The following is a 23,816-nucleotide window of genomic DNA, read 5'->3' on the forward strand; positions in this document are numbered from 1 at the left end:
GGTACTAACCAAATCATACCAGGAACACCCCAGTAAACTTGCTGTTTTGGAGATGATCAGATACAGTTGTCTAGCCATCAGTTTTTGGCCCTTGTCAAATTCTATCAGATCTTTTTGCTTGCTCTTTTTTTCCTGATTCTAACATATGGTAAGAACTGACCATTCACTTGCTGCTAAATATCTTTCCCCCTTTAAAAGGTGCCATAGTAGCAATATTATCAATGCTATTCACTTTCATGTTGTGCCTGATCAGTGTAGAAAGCAAAATAAATCATTATTTAGTCTTACTTAATTTTTCTTTACATCTTGCATCTCAATATACTGCTAAATAAAAATGTAATAATTTCTACAGCAGTTTTTAATACACATACATCAAGATATGCATTTTATGAATTGTATCTAGTTTTCTTATACCAAATTATTAAACCTATAAATTAATGTTAATATGACATATCTGTCCAGATTATTGTAATACAATTTATATATGGTGTTCTGTAGATTTCTGTGAATATAAAAAGGCTGCATTTTGAAGGTCACAGCAAAATTACTCTTTGTTGTATACAAATAGCAAACAGTGCCATTGGCAGGGAATGTCATATACTAAATTCTGAAATGACTCCCATAAAATATATAATCTATGAAACTACATACTAAAAAAAGTACGGGTATGGATGTAATCAATTCCTTCTTAATGCACATACACTAGCAATAAAGTTTAACCTTTGTCCATTGTACTTGCCTTAAATATGTTTGCAGTGAACCAACTTATTAATGAGAATTGAATTGCTTTTTGTCTAAAGAGGCAGAATTGTACCTGTCAGTTATTGCATATATATTGTTATGTTGTGAGTAACACAATAATATACAATATGCACTGAATCTCCCACATAAGTAAATCAGACTAATACAGTAACACTATTTCTGAAGTATAGAATTTAAAAATGCATTTTAAAAACAAATAAGGTGATCATGGGCACAGGAAACCATGATTGTGTTGATATTTTTTTTTTTATGATTTAGCAGTATAGTTCCCAATTTACAGGAGGCTAATGCATTTTTTTGTAGGATGGGGACAAGAGCAATACCAGTTAGTATTAGTTAGTAACCTTTCCAAAGCATTGTGCAAGTGTGCAGGCAGTGTAATTTTTATGTCTGGAAGACACAAATATTGTGAAATTTATTATGGTTTAACACATTTATTAAAGGCTTAATGCCCCCAAATTTTAGTATTATAAAAAAATAGAAGTCTTGGAAATATGGCTTCAAGCCACACCTCCAAGCCCTGTGAATATGAGAGCCAGGACTGTAATATCCTGGCTTTCATAACCTACCATACTGTGACATCACATGAACATGCACAGTGCCATTATGTTCTTCTATAGAGAATCATTGATGCATGAGCTATCTGGGTGGGCATGTTTCTTCAGGGAACCGGTCATGAACTGCAATCCTTTACCAATGCAAGAAGCTTCATCTAATACTGGCAACCTGGAAGGAAGTGAAAGGCTGTCACTTCCTCCCAGCTACACAGACCAAGCAGTACAGGAGTCAGAACACAGGAGAAGGCAGAGAGGATGGGGGCACAAACAGATACAGCTATACTCTGACTCTCAATAGCCTCAGCCAGCAGAAGCCTTCATCCAAGTATAAAATTCGAGGGTGGCAACATTTTTTACTGGTATGTGTGTCTGTATGTGAATTTCTGTGTGTGTCTATATTTGTGTCAGTGTGTTTATCTATGTGTCTGTTTATTTATATATGTTTCAATGTTTGTATCTGTCTGTCTGTATATGTGTGTCATTGTGTGTATCTGTATGTGTATATGTGTGTGCATGCATATCACTGTGTATATGGCAGTATAGGTGTATATGTACATACATCTCAGCATTGAAACACCAACAGTACACATAAATACACTCTTGCATTCAAACATCAACATTATATGCAAATACATTCAAACTTTAATTCTGCATTCAAAAGTCAACACAATATATAAACACACGCCTGCATTCAAAAAACAAATGCATGTCTGCAATAAAATGCCAATACTACATAATGCATACAAAAACATGCTTACATTAAACCACACAAACGCTACTGGGTGCTAAATACAACCGTGCAAAGATGGGAAAATGGTAAAGCCCCAATTGGCAAAGCATTGTGGGAATTGTGTGACAGATTGTGATCTACCTTTTGGCCACCCATGTTTCTTGAACTAGGGTCATCTCTATGTTAGTTCCACCATGATCTAGAGTACAAAATGTGTAATGTGTTCTCAGACTGGGTTGGACTTTTGACTTGGTGGTTTTTGGTTGACTTTGGATTTGGGGAGAATATTTAGGAAAACATTTGAAAACATTTTTAAATAGAAAAAAAGTCTCAAACATTTTCTTAATGCTTCTTAAAGCTTTATCCCTGACATTCGGTTGTGCACTGACCTTCTTTCTTTCAAGCAGGGATCATCTAAGGTACAAGACGAAACAAAAGAGTGAACACTATCCATTAGGGATCAGATGAATAACTACTTAGTATCATGGTATGACTGGCTATGTTTTACTTCTAAGGGTAATAAGAGATACTCATAGTGACCCACTCTGAGATTTGACATACTGGCAATGTTTAATGGGAAGGAGAGTTCCTCCTTCGCTCTTGGATCCCACTCTACTTTACAGCTATATGAATTGTGCCTGTCTTTGTTATTACTATTAAAATATGAAAAATACAACTTTTCTAAAATAAGAAATGTATTCTGTTCTCTTGGATTGTTTTGATCAGGTGTATAACTGAATTATTCCCTTAATAAACATTATACTTCAATAAACACATCTCAGTCTGTATAACTTTTACACATATCTCGTGTTTAGAATTTTGAAATCATGAATGAATACCAAATTGTAGCATCAACACTTTAAATACATGTGTAACATAACATTTTGATGAATCTTGTAATATTATCTATAACCGTTTTTTAAAAATCACCAATACTTCTTAAGAAAGTATCACTTTTGCAAAAAACTCAGTAACAAAATCTGAAAAAGTAGCAGATGCAAGGTACTGTACTTTTTGTCATATGCCCACTAATAAAAAGGAGGATTAATGACCCAACATGCCTTTCCATTTTTCTTTTTAGATAAAACTGTCACTTGACCTCCATAGATCTTATGGACACACATCAACAGAAAAGCTGTTATATGACTTCCTTACTGCTACAAAATTTAAAGTCTCATAAAAAGAAGTGCTACTAATATTCAAGACACATTCTGCCTTTAGTTTGATGGAAAACAAAACTGTGTATACATGTTTTATTATCAAAAAGTTAGCATGTGTGCTTGGTCAGAGAACTAGTGCAGTCTATTTTTATAAATTGAAGAATATTAGGATTTTTTTAATATTAAAAGGAAATTCTAATCACCAACAATGTTGGTGCAATGCTTAGGCTACACTAAAGTTTGTCATGATGGATGCAATTTTTATTTGTCTTTATTAGCTTGTTGTTTTTTTTTATTATAATTTACATATTTTATATTTGTTTCCTTGGTCCTCTCTTTTATTTAACCAGCAATGTCCCAATGTTTTAAAAAGTACTACTATACAAATGTTGTGACTTCCAAAAGCAGAACTGACAATTTAACTGCAACGCCCAGAATGTCTTGCTGATCACAAAAAACACTACTTAAAGTACCACAAAAGTCACCAGGGCCACTTCATCTCTATGAAGTGGCTTGGGTGCAGTCAGGTCTGGCCTTAGGCCTTTAGGCACTCTTCACAGTGACCCTCCCTGGTCAAACCTGCATTCATTTACAGGGCTGTAGTGTGTGTATAGGGGATTTATTAAATTAATAAATATTTTAAAAACAAATATTCATTCCTCCTTCCTTGTTACCTTACAGAGAGTAGGGCATGCTGGTTTCTGGTGGTCTAATGTGCTGGGTACCTTTTTATGGTGCAGATCGTGAGTAACCGTCTCACAAGCTTAAGCACTGAAAGTGTCAGAGCTTTGTTGTGGTAATCTGAGTCATGATTGGCCATAGCTCGGAAGACAGCTACTTATGGTCTGCAGCAAACAGACATGCAGGCCTGAAGTGCCAAACTTCCTCCCCAGTATTACAGAGGGGCAGACTGAATATTTTGTGCTGCTGCCACATAATACTGTGAGTTGTTTTGCATTGGTTCTCTAGATTTTCCTTAATTAGCTTGACCTCCTTGGAATAAAAACTCACAGCAATCCATTTATTACTAAGCTCGTCAGCAAAAAAACAAAAACAAAACACAGTACTATGTGTACGCTGTGAACAGAACAAAACGTAAACAAAACCTGGCTTTTGCGCTATATGTCTGTCCAACCGTAATTCACCTCTTTCATATTAAATGCACCCCCCTTATTATATATCATTTTATTCAGGGGATACAGGGCTTTCATTTAATAGCAAATATTTAGCTATGAAACATAATTTAATATGAAAAAAATGGGAGAAAATAAGAAATGTTGTTATTTTTTTAGTTCTACATGACATTTTAACTGTCAATGTCATAATACTGTTTGCTTTTACTGCAATAAAATACACATATTTGTATTCAGCAAAGTCTCACGTGTAAAACAGTACCCCCTATGTACAGGTTTTTACGATGTTTTGGAAAGTTACAGGGTCAAATATAGCACATTACATTTGAAATTGAAATTCGCCAGATTGGTTACGTTGCCTTTGGGACTGTATAGTAGCCCAGAAAATAAATTTACACCCAAAATGGCATAACATTTGCAATAGTAGACAACCTAAGGTATTGCAAATGGGGTATGTCCAGTCTAGCGAAGTCTCCCAAGTAAAACAGTACCCCCATGTACAGGTTTTATGGTGTCTTGGAAAGTTATAGGGTTAAATATAGTGCTAGCAAATTAAATTCCCTATACTTTCGGCATGGGTTGTCAGGCAGGTCCCGCTAATTGTAATTTATTAAGATACCTAATTATGTAAAAATATTACATAAATATTTGTATAGAATTAATATATGTATATATATACGTATGTGTATATATATGTATATATATGTATATTTTTTAAAAAATATTTTTATTTATATATAGGTATATATATAGTGATATATACGTATATATTTATGTATATAGATATATATATATTATTTAGTTCTACGTGTATTTTGATATAAATATATATATATATATATATATATATATATATACTAATATCACAATACAGTTAGAACAAAATAACACACATCTATATATTTTTAAATTATTTATTTTTATTATTTTTTTAATTTTATTTTTTAATGTATTTACATATTTTTTATATTATATATAAATATATATATATATAATAATTATACATATATTTAATCAGTATCAGTCTACATGTAATTTGATATTAATATAATATATATATATATATATATATATATATATATATATATATATATAATTATATATATATTAATAGTAAAATACACCTAGACAGTGTAAGGGTATGTATATGTGTATATATATATATATATATATATATATATATATATATATATATATATATATATTATATATATATATATATATATATATATATATATACTTAGATCATATATATATATATATATATATATATATATATATATATATATATATATATATATATATATATATATATATATATATATATATATATATATATATATTATATATATATATATATGATCTAAGTATATAATTTTATTTTTTTTACACTTATTTAATTTATTTTATTTTATTTCCAGCCAGCAGGGGGACTAACTGTCATTACAGTTAGTCCCCCTGCTGGCAATGCACTCAGTCCAAGGCACATAGTCACACAAACAGTTACAGGTATTCAGTTAAACACACCGTTACAGTTAGTAACACACACAGTTTAAGGCAGTCACACACAGCTGCAGACAGACGCACGTACACAGGTACAAGCAGACAGTCACACTCACTGTTATAGGTAAGAAACTGAAGAGACAACACCACTTGATCCAGAGTAAACCAGGTCAGGGATGAAGAGAAGGGTTGTAGAGGTAGAAAAGGGCCTAACCCTAAAACGGAAGGAAGTGGCGAAATATGAAATTGAAAAAATAAGCCTTAAATCCCTCAGTATCCACCCGAATTATAATCTTTCTCGGAGTGAACAACAAGCTCTGAGATCACTACAAAGTGATGTAAATTTAATTATCAAACCGGCGAATATTGTTGAGACCTTACCATCTTACATTAGAGATACTAAACAGGCGCTTAATCTCCTTGCAAATTTGAAACTTCCATCTACGGCCAATCTATGTAGCTTAGATGTAGAGGCCCTTTACTCCTCTATCCCACACAGCAATGGTATACAGCATGTCCTATTTTTTCTTGATCAGAGAGGACTTGGAGAGGGGGCACACACGGCCTTTACTTTACAGCTTTTAGGGTTTATTTTGTTGCACAATTATTTTTTGTTTAACAACAAGTTCTACCACCAGGTGAGAGGGAGCGCTATGGGGATGGCTTGTGCCCCCTCATATGCAAACCTCCACCTGGGTTGGTGGGAGCACCAGATTAAGACTATAGACATTTTAAAGAAAAATCCTTTGGTGGGGTCAGTATATTGATGATATTTTGATTGTGTGGCAAGGAACCCATCAGGAGTTTTCTGAGCTTGTGACATTGCTCAATAAGAATAAAGAGAATCTCAGATTTACACACGAGTTTGGGGGTAGGTCCCTTAATTTTCTACGTTACTATCTCCATCAATGATGAGGGCATCCTTCAGTCGACCCTGTTTAGTAAACCTACGGCATCGAACTCTCTATTACAATGGACAAGTTATCATCCAAGATCCCTAAAACAAGGTATCCCAGTAGGACAATATTTACGCCTACAACGGAACTGTAGTGACCTGGCCGACTTTAAGATCAAGGCACAACATCTTAGGACACAGTTCCGTGAAAAGGGCTACCCGAATAGATGCATGAAAAGGGCATACAAAAGGGCCCTTGAGACTGATAGAAATGATCTTTTACTAGAGCATCCAGCTAACACTGCGGATACAGGAACAAAAAAGATTTGTATGATTGCTACTTTCGATGCAGGATGGTATGAAGTAAGACACTCTCTGGATAGAATCTGGCCAATTCTCCTTAATGATGTCAACCTGAAGGATGTACTGGGGCCAAGTATTGATGTCACGACTAGAAGGGGCAGGAATATGCAGGATATTCTTGTACCGAGTCATTTCTCTATAAAATCACATACTCGGACCACATGGTTAGGTACTCTGCCTTGCGGCACCTATGCCTGCGGGAGGTGTGTCATGTGTAGATATATTTAAACAAAACAAAAAAATATATTAGAGACTCATTAGGAATGAGGCTCAGAGCTGGTTTTAAATACAATATATAGGAAAAACGTAATATGTATAATGACTGGACCAACAGCACTAAGCACTTTAGAGGCAGAAGTAGTCCTAAGATATATAAAGTATCATGTATTTTCCAATAGGTACCTCCAAAAAAGAAATAAATAAAAAGTAGTTTATTATATTCCTAATAAACAGCTCCTAAGGGAAACACCTTCAAGGGTGTTCTATGCTGTCCCTAAACAGGAGGGAGAGAGATAGCAAGCCTGCCTATGGTAGTATCCCTTTAGATTACATCAATAAGTGCTGTTGGTAAAACATGGAGTGTAAAGAAAAATAAAATAAAATAACCCGACACGCGTTTCAGTGCGTCTAATGCACCTTTGTCAGGGTCTAACAGTACCTCAACCATGAAGTGGCTTTTAAATCCTTTTTTTTTTCGCCAAATATGGTGCTCTCCAAGTCAATCTGAGAATCCGTCGCCGGTGTGTATATGGGCGTGGGCAGAGAGAGTAGACGGATATCTGCCAATCATCTATAGACGTTGGTGTGACGTCTATACGTATGTCAGACCCTACGTGGGTACAAAGAGGAGGGGACCGAGGGCGGATAGAGGGAGGGGGAGCTTGGAGAAAATTCTCCTCCTTCCCTCCTATCTGTCTATTCAGAATGCGTATAATATGGGCGGAGGAAAAAGCCGTGAGTTACGGCTAGTAACACCTCTAAATTAGTATTGATATAAAATGTCCATAATCCATATCGGAGAAATCGATTCTAGAGAGAGACCAAGTAGTGAATCTATCTAAGTACACCTTAACCCAGACAAAATTGAATTTACTGGAAAAGGGTTTATCCTTCGTTCCAGTTCCTAAATTTGACAAATTTACCTAGGTAAAAGACATTAATCTTTTTGCTCGGAAATTACTACTTCACAAAACTTATGCTCAAAACGAAGAGAAAAAGGCTAATGCATTGGGCCTCAATCTCAAGGACTACCAGCTCACTTTACTTCTAGCAGAACTTCTAGAAGAAAGTGACCGCCTTGAAAGAAACCTAGGCCCTCTCACAGACCTCTGCCGTTAAAGTGAATTTTGCCCAAGACTGGGAGATTCTAAATATATACAGACCTTCTTGGAAATGGTCTGTAAAGAAATTGACTCCTTGTCCCCTTCAAAATTTCTCTTAAAACCGAATTCTAATCTCTCTCAGGTCGAATTAAAAGCCCTAAAAAATCTCCAAGCCAAAGAGGAAATAACTATTAAACCCTCCGACAAAGGGGGAAATATAGTTATTCTAGACACATCTCACTATGTCACAATCACCAAGAAAATTTCTCTTAAAACCGAATTCTAATCTCTCTCAGGTCGAATTAAAAGCCCTAAAAAATCTCCAAGCCAAAGAGGAAATAACTATTAAACCCTCCGACAAAGGGGGAAATATAGTTATTCTAGACACATCTCACTATGTCACAATCACCAAGAAAATCCTCTCGGACAACACACCATACAAAGTATTGAAAACAGATCCAACAAAACATTTTCTGTGCAAATTAAAACAGATTCTACAAAGGGGTATCAATGACAATCTGATATCTAAAAAAGAATATGATTTCATGCTGAACACTAGTCCACGCATACCTACATTCTACAGTCTACCCAAAATCCATAAAAAATATCAAGAGCTGACAGGTAGACCTATAGTGGCAGGAAATAACAACCTGACACAGAATGTAAGTATATATATGGAACATATTCTACGCCCCCTAGTAGCTAAGCTCCCGTCCTATCTAAGGGATACTAAACAAACACTAGCACATCTTAATACCCTCAATATGCCTCTGGATTCAATACTTTGTAGCCTGGATGTGGAGGCGCTCTATAGTTCTATTCCCCACAAGGTAGGGCTTCAACATGTACAGTACTTCTTATTACAGAGAGGACAACATCTATACCACCACAGTGAATTTGTAATCGAATTATTACACTTTGTATTAACCCATAACTTTTTTCTATTTAATGACATCTATTACCCCCAGGTGCAGGGTCCAGCGATGGGGACGTCTTGTGCACCCTCATACGCCAACCTGCACCTGGGATGGTGGGAAGAGAACATAGTGTTTACAGCCAGCTCGAATCCATTCATCCGATATATCCTTTCTTGGAAGAGGTATATCGATGATATAATGATTGTATGGAGAGATACCACAGAAGACTTCACTCTTTTTGTACAGTCACTTAACTACAATACTCTTAATTTGAGATTCACATCAGAAATAGGCACTCCCAGCCTCAATTTTCTAGATCTGACTATAATTCTCAATACAAAGGGCACTATGAAAACTGATCTCTTTAGAAAAAGCACGGCAACTAATAGTCTGCTCAATTGGGGAAGCTACCATCAAACCCCCCTAAAAAGAGGCATACCAACAGGGCAGTATTTACGCCTAAGGCGTAACTGCTCTGATGTGCAAGACTTCAAAATGAGGGCTAGAGAACTACGTACTATGTTCAGAGCTAAGGGATACCCTAACAAATGCTTAAAACGGGCCTACCATCGAGCCCTTCTAACTGACCGAGACGATTTGATTAAAGATGCACTGCCATCTCCAATTAAAAATATCCCCAACTCTAAACACCTGAGAGTTATTGCCACCTATGATGCTGGCTGGGAACAAGTTAAAACTGTCTTAAATAGATATTGGCCCCTACTCAAACAAGATGACCATCTGAAATAAATTCTTCCCCCAAATGCAGCCCTCATAGCATGTAGGGGTAAAAACATCAAAGATACTCTCGTACATAGCCACTTCAAACAGCTTAAAACGACCACTCCTTATTGGCTTTCTAACAAACTTCTGGGGACCTATAAATGCGTCCGATGCAAAGCCTGCAACTTCATTTGCAAGGATTCTAAAAGTTTCTATAACAGTACTCAGTCTGAAACCTTCCATCCGAACTCCTTCTTTAACTGTAACTCCAAATGCCTTGTCTACCTGATAAAATGTCAATGCAACAAACTATACGTGGGTAAGACTTTCAGGCCCTTTAAAAGACGGATCTTGGAACACATAAATTCCATCAAAACCAATAGACATATTGAAACTACAGTCTCCAGACATGTGAAGAACTTCCATCAGTTCTCTATCTTGCGGCAGGAGATTGTATTTTTGAAGTCTGAGATTTGTAAATTATCTGGTAAACAACCTCAGGCTGGAACTGCTGCAAAGCCACTGCCACAGAGACATACCAGGAATGGCAGATGGATTACTGTAGGATCTGGTAGACTTGGAGTTGTGGATAAAAGGCATATTGCACAGTCTGTTGCTCTACATAATTCATTTTCTGTACTTTCAGAGTGTAGTGGTGTTGTGCAGAGAGGCACTGAGGCTAGTGGTGTTGTGCAGAGAGGCACTGAGGCTAGTGGTGTTGTGCAGAGAGGCACTGAGGCTAGTGGTGTTGTGCAGAGAGGCACTGAGGCTAGTGGTGTTGTGCAGAGAGGCACTGAGGCTAGTGGTGTTGTGCAGAGAGGCACTGAGGCTAGTGGTGTTGTGCAGATAGGCACTGAGGCTAGTGGTGTTGTGAAGAGAGGCACTGAGGCTAGTGGTGTTGTGAAGAGAGGCACTGAGGCTAGTGGTGTTGTGGAGAGAGGCACTGAGGCTAGTGGTGTTGTGCAGAGAGGCACTGAGGCTAGTGGTGTTGTGCAGAGAGGCACTGAGGCTAGTGGTGTTGTGGAGAGAGGCACTGAGGCTAGTGGTGTTGTGAAGAGAGGCACTGAGGCTAGTGGTGTTGTGAAGAGAGGCACTGAGGCTAGTGGTGTTGTGGAGAGAGGCACTGATGCTAGTGGTGTTGTGCAGAGAGGCACTGAGGCTAGTGGTGTTGTGCAGAGAGGCTTGAAGACTATGGTGAGGCCTAATAGAAAGCAGTTGTTGTTGGGGGATTCCATCATAAGAGGTGTGGAGATGGACAATGGTGGTCTTGTGAGGTGTCTTCCTGGAGCTACAGCTCACAGAGACAGGAGACGTATCTGTAATATTGTTAAGCAAGCAAAGCAGGAAGGGGAATTGGATGTACTTGTCCATTTAGGGACAAATGACTTGGCTTGCAATGAGGTTTCAGAGGTTAAGGAAGTTTTTAGTGTTTTTGCCAATGATATACGGCAGGTTGCTTCCACACTGTCATTCTCTGAAGTTCTGCCTGTGCATAACACTCAGAACGACAGGCGGATGCGTATTAGGGACTTTAACTTGTGGCTTGGTGAATGGTGTCGGGAGCAAGGATTTGGCTTTATTGCTCATGGTAGCTCTGTTTGGAATGGAAATAAACTGTACAAAAAAGATGGTTTGCATCTTTCTCAAAAGGGAACAAATGTTCTCAGTGAGCAGTTCAGAGGTTTTGCTAGGATGTATTTAAACTAGGAGGGGGGGGGCAAAAGGGTGATAAAACATCAATCCAATTGTCCCCCAAAACAAGGACAGAAGGTGCCTGTAGCAAGTGTGTTAAAAAATGATAAGCTTAGAGTCATGTCTACAAATGCTCGCAGTTTAGGGAATAAGATCCATGAACTTGTGGCAATAATGGCAACTGATAGTGTAGATCTAGTCGCTGTTACTGAGACATGGTATAATGAGAAAAATTACTGGGACATAGCAATACCAGGGTACTCTTTATATAGAAAAGACAGGGAAGGCAAGAAAGGGGGAGGGGTGGCCCTGTATGTAAAGGATAGCATAAAATCTAGCGTAATAAAGGTTAGTGAGGCGAACATAGAGTCCATTTGGGTTACGTTAGAATTTGGTAATCACACAGTAACTCGTGTAGGTGTGATTTATAGGCCCCCAGGACAAATTGAAGAGTTAGATAATCTACTAGTTGAAGAAATAGCTAAAATGACAATGAAGGGGGAAGTTATCATCATGGGTGACTTTAATCTTCCTGATGTGAATTGGAAAACAAAAATAGCTACTTGTGCCAGGAGCACACATATTCTAAACTCCCTACTGGGATTGTCTCTAAAACAAGTCGTTGAGGAGCCAACTCGTAAAGAGGCCATACTAGATTTAGTGTTAACAAATGGAGATTTGGTATCAGATATTACTGTAGGTGAAAGTTTAGGATCCAGTGATCATCAGTCAGTGTGGTTTAATATAAGAACAGTGACTGAGTCACACCACACAAAAACAAAAGTTTTAGACTTTAGAAAAACAGACTTTTCTAAAATTAGAATATGTGTAAAGGAGTCATTATCAGACTGGAGCAATTTAAATGGAGTCCAAAAGAAATGGGATTATTTAAAAGTTGCACTAATGAAGGCAACAGAAAATTGCATTAGGCTTGTCAGTAAAAGCAAAAAATTCAAGAAACCACTGTGGTACTCCGCAGATGTGGCCAAAATAGTAAAAAACAAAAAGTTAGCATTTAGTAATTATAAAAAAACCCAGAGTGAGGAAGACAGAATGACCTATAAGATTAGGCAGAAAGAGGCTAAACAAGTTATAAGAGCTTCCAAATCACACACAGAAGAGAAAATAGCACAGTCAGTAAAAAAGGGGGACAAAACTTTTTTTAGATATATAAATGAGAAAAGAAAAGTAAAACAAGGATTAGTCAGATTAAAAACAAAAGAAGGAAGGTATGTAGATGAGGATAAAGGTCTAGCTGACTGCCTCAATGAATATTTTTGTTCGGTATTTACAGATGAAAATGAAGGAAAGGGACCTCAGTTAAGAAAAAGGATAAATGAGTCATTTATTACACGTGGGTTTACAGAGGAAGAGGTTCTATTTCAACTGTCAAAAGTAAAGACAAATAAGTCAATGGGACCTGATGGAATACACCCAAAGCTATTAAAAGAGCTTAGTGGTGTACTAGCAAAACCATTAACAGATTTATTTAACCAATCATTGATAACAGGAGTAGTCCCGGAAGATTGGAAGTTAGCGAATGTTGTGCCCATTCACAAGAAAGGTAATAGGGAGGAGTCGGGCAACTATAGGCCAGTAAGCCTTACTTCAGTAGTGGGGAAAGTGATGGAAACCATGTTAAAGGATAGGATTGTTGAACATCTAAAAACACATGGATTTCAAGATCAGAGACAATATGGGTTTACTTCAGGAAGATCATGCCAAACTAATCTTATTGATTTTTTTGATTGGGTAACTAAAATTATAGATCAGGGTGGTGCAGTAGACATTGCTTACCTAGATTTCAGTAAGGCTTTTGACACTGTTGCACATAGAAGGCTTATCAATAAACTACAATCTTTGAATTTGGATTCCAATATTGTTGAATGGGTAAGGCAGTGGCTGAGTGACAGGCAACAGAGGGTTGTAGTCAATGGAGTATATTCGAAGCTTGGGCTTGTCACCAGTGGGGTACCTCAGGGATCTGTACTTGGACCCATTCTCTTTAATATTTTTATTAGTGATATTGCAGAAGGTCTTGATGGTAAGGTGTGTCTTTTTGCGGATGATACTAAGATATGTAACAGGGTTGATGTTCCAGGAGGGATAAGCCAAATGGAAAATGATTAAGGTAAACTAGAAAAATGGTCAGAGTTGTGGCAACTGACATTTAATGTGGATAAGTGCAAGATAATGCATCTTGGACGTAAAAACCCAAGGGCAGAGTACAGAATATTTGATAGAGTCCTAACCTCAACATCTGAGGAAAGGGATTTAGGGGTGATTATTTCTGATGACTTAAAGGTAGGCAGACAATGTAATAGAGCAGCAGGAAATGCTAGCAGAATGCTTGGTTGTATAGGGAGAGGTATTAGCAGTAGAAAGAGGGAAGTGCTCATGCCATTGTACAGAACACTGGTGAGACCTCACTTGGAGTACTGTACACAGTACTGGAGACCCTATCTTCAAAAGGATATTGATACCTTAGAGAGAGTTCAAAGAAGGGCTACTAAACTGGTTCATGGATTGCAGGATAAAACTTACCAGGAAAGGTTAAAGGATCTTAACATGTATAGCTTGGAGGAAAGACGAGACAGGGGGGATATGATAGAAACATTTAAATACATAAAGGGAATCAACACAGTAAAGGAGGAGACTATATTTAAAAGAAGAAAAACTACCACAACAAGAGGACATAGTCTTAAATTAGAGGGACAAAGGTTTAAAAATAATATCAGGAAGTATTACTTTACTGAGAGGGTAGTGGATGCATGGAATAGCCTTCCTGCTGAAGTGGTAGAGGTTAACACAGTAAAGGAGTTCAAGCATGCGTGGGATAGGCATAAGGCTATCCTAACTATAAGATAAGCCCAGGGACTAATGAAAGTATTTAGAAAACTGGGCAGACTAGATGGGCCGAATGGTTCTTATCTGCCGTCACATTCTATGTTTCTATGTTTCTATCAAGGTGATCATAAAGTACTCCAATTCTTAGGTATTGAATTGGTCAAACTTGACCAAAGGAAAGGGAACCTCGATAGGCTCCTTAGGAGAAGAGAGTGCTTTTGGATTTACCGCCTGAGCACTCTATCCCCTGGTGGGCTAAATTAAGGTTTTTCCTATTCTCCTTTCAATAGTGATCTCTGACTACTATAATACCATCTATACAATTTATAGGAACTTTATAGAACATTTATTTATAACTTTTATGACGTTGAAACGCACCGATTCCTTTATCTGTTTTTGTGTCATTAATTTTACTTCATTCTATGAACAGACCTCTCACATCTTTAAGTGACAGACTGCCACCTCTACCTTAACATCCCATTTTGATCTTTTCAAATTATATGCAATCCATAATATTCCCATCTTGATATCTATAGCCTCACTGGGAATCTTGTCTCTCGAAGCCTACTATTTTTCCTAAAAGAATAGGTCCTTGATCATTCTATATGTGCCTATATTTCTTCCAAATCAGGCTTAAAGAAAGGTATCCTGACTTCAATAATAATATGCAACACATAGATGTAACCTTTACCCTAGATCAATGGACAGACCTTGAGCTATTAGGACTCTAAGTATATAGAGTAATGTGTCCATTTAGATGTTTTACTCTTCTTTTATAACAAGCCACAACCCTGTACTCTGGAATCTGTTTATAATATATACTTTATTATTTCAGGATTTACATATATATATATATATATATATATATTACTTTATCTTGGCAAGCTAATACATGGGCTTCATCATTTTGGGTCTCCATACTACTCTAATGGATTCTGGACATTTTATATCGATACTAATTTAGAGGTGTTACTAGCCGTCACTCACGGCTTTCTCCTCCGCCCATATTATACGCATTCTGAATAGACAGATAGGAGGGAAGGAGGAGAATTTCCTCCAAGCTCCCCCTCTCTCTCTCCGCCCTTGGACCCCTCCTCTTTGTACCCACATGGGGTCTGACATAGGTATAGACGTCACACCAACGTCTATAGATGATTGGCAGATATCCGTCTACTCTCCCCGCCCACGCCACGCCCATATACACACCGGCGACAGATTCTCAGATTGACTTGGAGAGCACCATATTTGGCAAAAAAAAAAAAGGATTTAGAAGCCACTTCATGGATGAGGTACTGTTAGCCCCTGACGAAGGTGCATTAGACGCACCGAAACGCGCGTTGGGTTATTTTATTTTATTTTTCTTTACACTCCATGTCACAATGGTAGCACTAGGTGTTTGATTGTTTTTTCACTATTTATATTTAATTTTACCAACAGCACTTATTGATGTAATCTAAAGGGATACTACCATAGGCAGGCTTGCTATCTCTCTCCCTCCTGTTTAGGGACAGCATAGAACACCCTCGAAGGTGTTTCCCTTAGGAGCTGTAGGGAACATACTTATATTCTCACTATTTTAAATTGCTTTTCAGTCTATATATATATAACTTATTTGATTCACTAGGGACAGCTCAGTACACCCTTGAAGGTGTTCCATCTAGCAGTTATAGGGTTGATGTTCTATATCTATACACCCTTTTATTAGCTCTCCGACTACCTGCATACTGGCTGATTATCTTTCCACTCCATTTTCTGGAGACTAGCCAAGATTACTAAAGCCTGGGTATCTCCTTTCATTGATATATTGTATCTTCTTTTTTTGACACTCCAATGAGGGTACCTCTCCTATTTTTAGTTGGAATATAATAAAGTACTTTTTATTTATTTATTTTTTGGAGGTACCTATTGGAATATACATGATACTTTATATATCTTAGGACTACTCCTGCCTCTAAAGTGCTTAGTGCTGTTGGTCCAGTCATTATACATATTAAGTTTTTCCTATATATTGTATTTGAAACCAGCTCTGAGCCTCATTCCTAATGAGTCTCTAATATATTTTTTTGTTTTGTTTAAATACTTTACTCTGGGTACAAGCCCTTATTGGTGGAACTGAAACAGCCACACTGACCTCTGTGTGTTTTACACTGTCACATCCCGGTGAGGTGTTTAACACACATTCCATATCTTATTTAACATGTGTAGATATATATTGAAAGATTCTAAAATTGTTAGTGACAGCTCCGGATTGCACAACTTTAAGATCAGAGGTTTTTTTAATTGCAATACGAAGGGATTGGTATTTCTCCTAGTTTGCAATTGCGGCCGCAAATATATAGGAAAGACTTTTCGGGCATTCAAAGAGAGGATGAAGGAGCACGTCAGATCACCAAAGAATCGTCTCGACACACCAATCTCCAGACACTTAAAGGAATCACATGAGGGTGACTCCAAAAATTAAAAAGTTTGTGGTCTGGAATTGGTTAAAAGGGATCAACGTCGTGGGGACTATGATAGAATCTTGAGACAAAGAGAGTCTAAATGGACCTACAAATTGCAAACCCTCCAGCCTCAGGGTTTAAATAAGGGTTTTTCATTTGCACCTTACATTTAGCCGTGAGGATTTGTGAGATATCTCTCGTAGAGTTTTATGTATAAGTTTAATTTTGTATATATTTACAGTTGTATATAGGTGTGGATTTTTTTATATGTATTTACCAAGCATGTCCAATAAGGTAACTGCCTCCTAGCCAAAATAAAAATTTCCACTCGCGGGTATTCTCTTAAACTTTTGAACATGCTTTGAAGTCTTTTGATATCAAACCTGTGATTACATAACCCATTTCTTGGATAATGTTTAACTGTTCCCTCACCCTAACATTATGATGTAGGGATACACTGAATTGCTATCTGGAAGTCCTACCCATTACATTGTGGTCTCTGTATATAGGTGTGTATAACCTGTTATGTATAGTTGAAAGTGCACAATTGCATCTAAGTCCCTGCACATGCGCGATTGAACGCTACATCTGTGGGGAGTTTGGATGCTTGCTTATTTACGTGGAGATAGACCCTCCCTCCTCTCTGGCTGATGGGTGGAGAAAAGGAGGAGCTTCCCTCCCAGGGTACGCAAGCGCATATGAAGGTTCCTGATTGATATGAAGTGTGCGCATGCGCAAGCCCGTCTGGGAGGATCTACATCAATGGGAGGGATCGCGCATATGCTTGGCACTCGTTTGGTGGATACACCCCTTGATTAGGTAGGAGATCCTCCTATCACCTATGCAGGGTGACCATTGGACAGTGTAGGTCTGCCCTAATTAAGAGGGAGGGACCTTTTGGGTTTAAAAATGGTTTAGTCAGTAAACTGCCTTGCTGCCCTTGATAAAAGCGGAACATACCGCATAAACATGCGTCAGGCTGTTTGTAGCCGTGATGCTGGAATTTTAATTTGCACTTTTCAGACTGCTAGACTTTAAACCAATGGGGCTTGATGGCTAGGGGGATTTCTTTGCCGGCTCTATTTCCCCCTACTAGTCTATTAAGACATAAGGACTGAAATATAGGAGTTTATCCAATGGCTATTTTTTTACTATTTCCTTTACTTTATTTTCAATTCTCTCTAACCTCATGTCCTTTTGATTTCCCTATTCTTGCTGCCAATTTGAGCGGACTACTCCCTAACCTGTATGTTGGTAATTTTTTAGGGGTTTCCTACTCCAGCAGCAGTGTTCAGGCTATTAGCCCTAGTATATATGACAGCTGGTATTGTGACTCATTAATTGAGTATAATTCATTTAAGTACCTATTTGAATACATTTTGAGGCTGCCATTAAATGGGCTAAGAATTGCTGTACAATTATTTCCTGGCTATTATTGGTCAGCTCATCGAAAGGAGGTGTGGGACATTTTGGGATTCCATATATTATTTTTGTTTGTTTACCCTTCTTCCACTGACTTACATAGGTTCATTTGAATCCTTTTGCACAAGGCTGTTTATTTTTACATTTCTTTAATAACTATGTGCCTACTAAATTACAACATTGTTTAGCCCCCATTTGAAGTAATACTCTTGGGTGGCTATCAAGATAGCTATAGCACATAGTTACTTTATTGCAAACCTATGTAGCTCTGTAAGTTAGTGACCTAGACACTTCTTTTTCTGGGATTCAATCTTCACTGACTGTAGTAATACTCTACAATATTTAGATATGTCTTAATCGTAGATTTCTTGTCTCCACTAGGATAGTTGGTTTAGCAGTCTTTTTAATTTTTATATTATTTATTTTCACTTTAGACCCACTAGGGGGTCTTCTATTGACCTTTATACTATTTTGAGTGTTTATCTTGATGATTAATACAATGTGATTATTATTTTGTGCAAGTTTGTACTAAGTTTAATATTTAAGAGGTAGAACTGGGGGAGGGGGGGTTGTTCTCCTTGCTTTGCAGGATTCTTTCTCCTCTTCAGTTTTTTTTCTTTTCACTGTTATAGGTAGACAGTCTCACACACACACAGTTACAGACAGTCACACACAGTCACAGGCAAGTAGTTACATATTTCCATTATGGCACAGGAGGGAAGCGCAGAGGCACTGCGGTCCCTTCCGTCTAGTTGTTGGGAAAGATAAAAATCCTTCAACCACCATCCTACATAGTGCGATCTGCAGTATAGGGGTGCCTGTGCCCCCCCATCACACCTGTCACCTGGGGAGAGTGTTAGCTCTGTCAGCTGCCTGGCCCCCTGCTTGCATGGCTCCATGTGAGCCGCAAAGCCCATACACACTTAAGGCCAGCCCTGGGTGCAGTGGTCCTGTCATTTTAACCATTCAAGGTAAAACATTGCTGTTTTGCAGAACTAACAATTCCTAACGCATAACTGTTCTCACTGGACTAAAACTATCCCACCTACCAAGCCGAGTTACCCCCAATATAGTTATCCAGCCCCGACCAGACGGGAGAGAGCAAACCTCCCCCCCCCCCCCCCCCTCTGCGAACACCAACATTAGGGAGAGAGGGAGGGAAGGAAAATCACAGGTAAGTGTAATTTGTTAAGATGGCTCCTATCCTAAAATGTCTGCTTTTTATATCAAATTATAAACATGCCACCCCCCCACTGAATCTCAACCCCATTGCAAACCCCACTTTATTATATGCCTGCCTCCTAGCTTTGTCAGGGCTCATTCCCCTTAGCTTTGCTGGTCCTTGGGGCTACATTCCCCACATTTCACCTATATAACTATTAATTTAGTTCTGTATTGATGTCTTGGTAGTGGATCTCAAAACTGTAGTACTATATAAGCTAAGAAAACTGCTTTAGATGTGTAAGAATGTCTCCATCTGCTGAAAAGTGAGACTGTCAAACTCCAAAGCTGGTTCTTAAATAATAGAAGCATATTTATTATACGTAAGGAGATCAGTGAGTCATGAAAGAAAAGCTGAAAACTATGTCAAATGATAATTGCAATAAAAAACTACAAATATATCATGCAGGTGCCACAAGAGGTAATGATGCTTTTTGAATCTGATTAAATGGTTAAATGGCGACAGAGGTACACAGTTAGATGTAAATTAACGGGGCCATTATTACACAAGATGTTTAAAATATTGTCTGAAAAAATTATATTCAAATTAAAGTAAAAAGTAAAAATAACTTTACTCAAATACTGTTCGAGGAAGGTTATCACCAAAAAGACATCCCCAAAAAGTGAACAGAACCATACATTTTTATTGATTGCTGAATTTTTGTAAAATGAACAGAAGAATACTAATTGCTCAATCTTTAGAAGTTGTTGAGCTTAGATCCAGAATTGCTTAGTATGAAAAATATCTATATGTTCTATCTTCAGCACTGAAAATACTTATGTAGTAGATGTGTACGTGTGCTGTAAACTGACTTCCTTCTGATGTAATCAGAATCATTCTTAGCATTTCCAAAAAGCTTTATTTAGAGGCATACAATACGTTTGTAAAATATATTATGATGACACTAGTTCTTAGCTAGTTCTTGATGTAGACATACATAGACTGGTGTGACATTCTCTCTTCTGGTGCAAGATCTTCTTTCTTTGTAAGAGCATTCTTGCTTGACTAGTATGTGCTTTCACATGATTAAAGAGATTCCCCCACTCTACATACTCATTAATAATATATATTATATATAATGGAAGTTGTAGTTTTAAAACATATGGGGATCTACCTTTTGGACAAATACCACTAATTAAACTAACTACTCCAAATGATAATATTTATATATAATTTATATTGTAGGGAGTCAATGAGATTTTCAGAATATATTTTGCTGTACAACTGGTTTGCTTTCTGTTTAAATATTTCCTCTAGTTACACTGTAAATCCACATGGCAATATACAACCATTAATACATACATATTAAATATTTGAAATAATACTGTGCATTGGTATGAGTGGTGGAGCCTTGGGTATTTGTGTACTTCCCATCATACATAATTCAGTAGAATTCCTTTATACCAGCCTAACACAGAATTTCGAGTTTATATATATATATATATATATATATATATATATATATATATATATAAATAGTTGTTCAAATATATGTGATGAAATCTCAAGAATTTATTTAAATATTTTATAATTATGTAGATGAAAAATGAAATATGTTTGTGTGAAGATTATACTGAAAATAAATGCATATTACTTGTCATCTGTTAGCTTTAATTGTAAGTTTCCTGTATGCCTATGATTTTATAAAAGTAATAAAAATGCAGCCACTATTTAAAAAATAATTGCCTGTATCCTCCAAGTTCTTTACTGTGGATACACAATGTGGTTTACTACATGTATAACTAAAGACATCCAGGATAGTAAACATGAAGTTATACATTGGGAAGAGAGATAATTATGACATTCTAATATCTACTGACACCACAGGATTCTAGTACTATACCTAAAGGATGGACGGTTAATAATAAAAAAAAAACCTATCCTCCAATATCTAAGGAAAAATGTAAAAAAACAATTGAAAACATATAGTTATTTCTCAAATTTCAAAGTAAATACATCTAAGTATGAATATGAGTTTGGAACAGAAAAAGGAAATCTTGAAAAAATACCAATTAAATAAGTACATCAGGCACTCAAGTATCTAGGTGTTATAAACTCCCTCTCCCCTTCTCACCCCCCCCCCCCCACCCCCAGTGTGAAAGATCTATTTGTTTTTAATTACATTCCATTGCTTAAAAGAATTGACCTAAATAAGAAAAATTGGTTGTTTCCATATTTATCATGGATGAGGAGAATGTCAGTAATATTAATGAATATTCTTCCAAGAGTACTTTTTATGTTCCAAGCAATTCCAATTTTTATACTAAAGTAATTCTTCAATCAGATCAGGCAGTTGATTATCAGATATATCTGAGGAAAGAAATCCCCTTATCTTGCTTATAATTACTTAGTGAGACCTAAGAGTAGCAGAGCCCCAGACATATAACAATACTATCAAGCATCTCACTTAATTTGTGTATTAGATTGGTCCCAATTGAAGGAGAAAAGTTGGATCTCTATAGAGCAAGAGTTCTTCGATATACCAATTAGTTAAGATATGTGGGTTATCGTGGTTGCCCTTAAGCGACTGGTAGAAATGCTGCAGAAAATCCAATGAAATACTTAAAACTAAAAAAATCATCCTACTATTTCCCCATCTTTGTTAATTTGAAATAAGATTGTCAAGGTAGGGAAAATTAGTAAATTCCCAAGTCACCTGTTTCCTATCTCACATAACCCATATTTTCCATGTCAGATTGAGCAAAATTATATATTTATAAAATATAAAAAAGTAGGTTACTATCAATAGATAGTTTGATTCAACAAGGTGGCAGGACACCCTTTACTTATCTACAGCTGCAGCATTTCTACCAGTCGCTTAAGGGCAACCACGATAACCCATATATCTTAACTAATTTTGAGTCATTTGAGTAGAAGGAATGTATATACTATTCACTATCTAAATTATATAAATTACTAGGGAAACAGTCGGGGGAAAAGTTTCCATATTTTACAAGGCTATGGGAGAGAGATCTGGGGATTACTTTATCACATCTAGATTAAAGTAGATGTGTTAAGTTGAATAAAAACTGCTCTATAGCATGTATGTGTCAAGAGCTTGGATACAAAATTATCTCTAGATGGTATAGGACTCCAGCTGATATGCATAGGTATTTGTATTTTCCAGTAATTAAAAAAAAAAAAAAGCTGGTGGTGCTTTAATTCTGTAGGAGACCTGCTACATTTATGGTGGCTATGTCCAAAAATTCAATCCTTTTGAAAAAAGGTGGAAAATATATTCAAGATGGTAGTGGAACCCCTTTTTCAATTAACACGGAGTTGGTCTTATTGTGGCACATAAATAAAGAAGCCCATGGTGCTTGAAAACAAACTACAGAGAGTAGAAATGGTGTAGAATAGGTAATCAATGTAATTAATAATAAATAGATTTTGGCTTAGATGAAATTAACCATATAGAGGTAACTCGAGATGTTTCCTTTTTCACTTCAAAGTATGTATTATCAAATGAACATGTGTTTTGCTTTTCTTCTCTTTTTATCTTTGCTTTGTTGTTAAAAATGCATAGAGGCCAATTGTCAATTGTCAAAAAAAGATAATAATACAAAAAAGAATGAATGTATCTTTTCAGGGGTTGTTTAGCATAGGGTAAAGCTGCATGCTTTGCCCTGTAACTGAAGTGTTTCATTAACATTGTTGCAGTAACCTGATGTAAAATTGACTGCCAGTGCTACTGTTATCCCCGGGCTTACGACCAAAGGCTGCTGCAGCTGTTTTGACTCTAGGCGAATCCTCTTTGTGCCAATTTGCCACCTCTTTCCCTGAGCAGGCTCACTACGAAAGGCTTCTGGTACTGTTCTGAGTGAAAAATGAAATTGTCTTCATTTAGGGGAAATTAGGAGTATGGCAAGAATGATACAGTGTTTCACCTTGTGGACTGCAGTTTTACATTAAAATTTTTGCAGGGATGTAAACTTGATTGCTAATGCCTGTGCCACTGCTGTCCCTGGGCTCATGGCTACTGCTGCCATGCTCTAACTCTGAGTGAACCCTTTTTTTTAGCAGTCTTCCACCTCTGTCCCTGGGCTTTTGTCAAATTCTTAATTTAATCTGTGTGTACTTTGCAAACTGCACTATGCATGCAATCACAAATGCATTGCATGCATATG

The sequence above is a fragment of the Pelobates fuscus genome, chromosome 5, assembly GCF_036172605.1.
Source record: "Pelobates fuscus isolate aPelFus1 chromosome 5, aPelFus1.pri, whole genome shotgun sequence".
Lineage (NCBI taxonomy): Eukaryota > Metazoa > Chordata > Amphibia > Anura > Pelobatidae > Pelobates > Pelobates fuscus.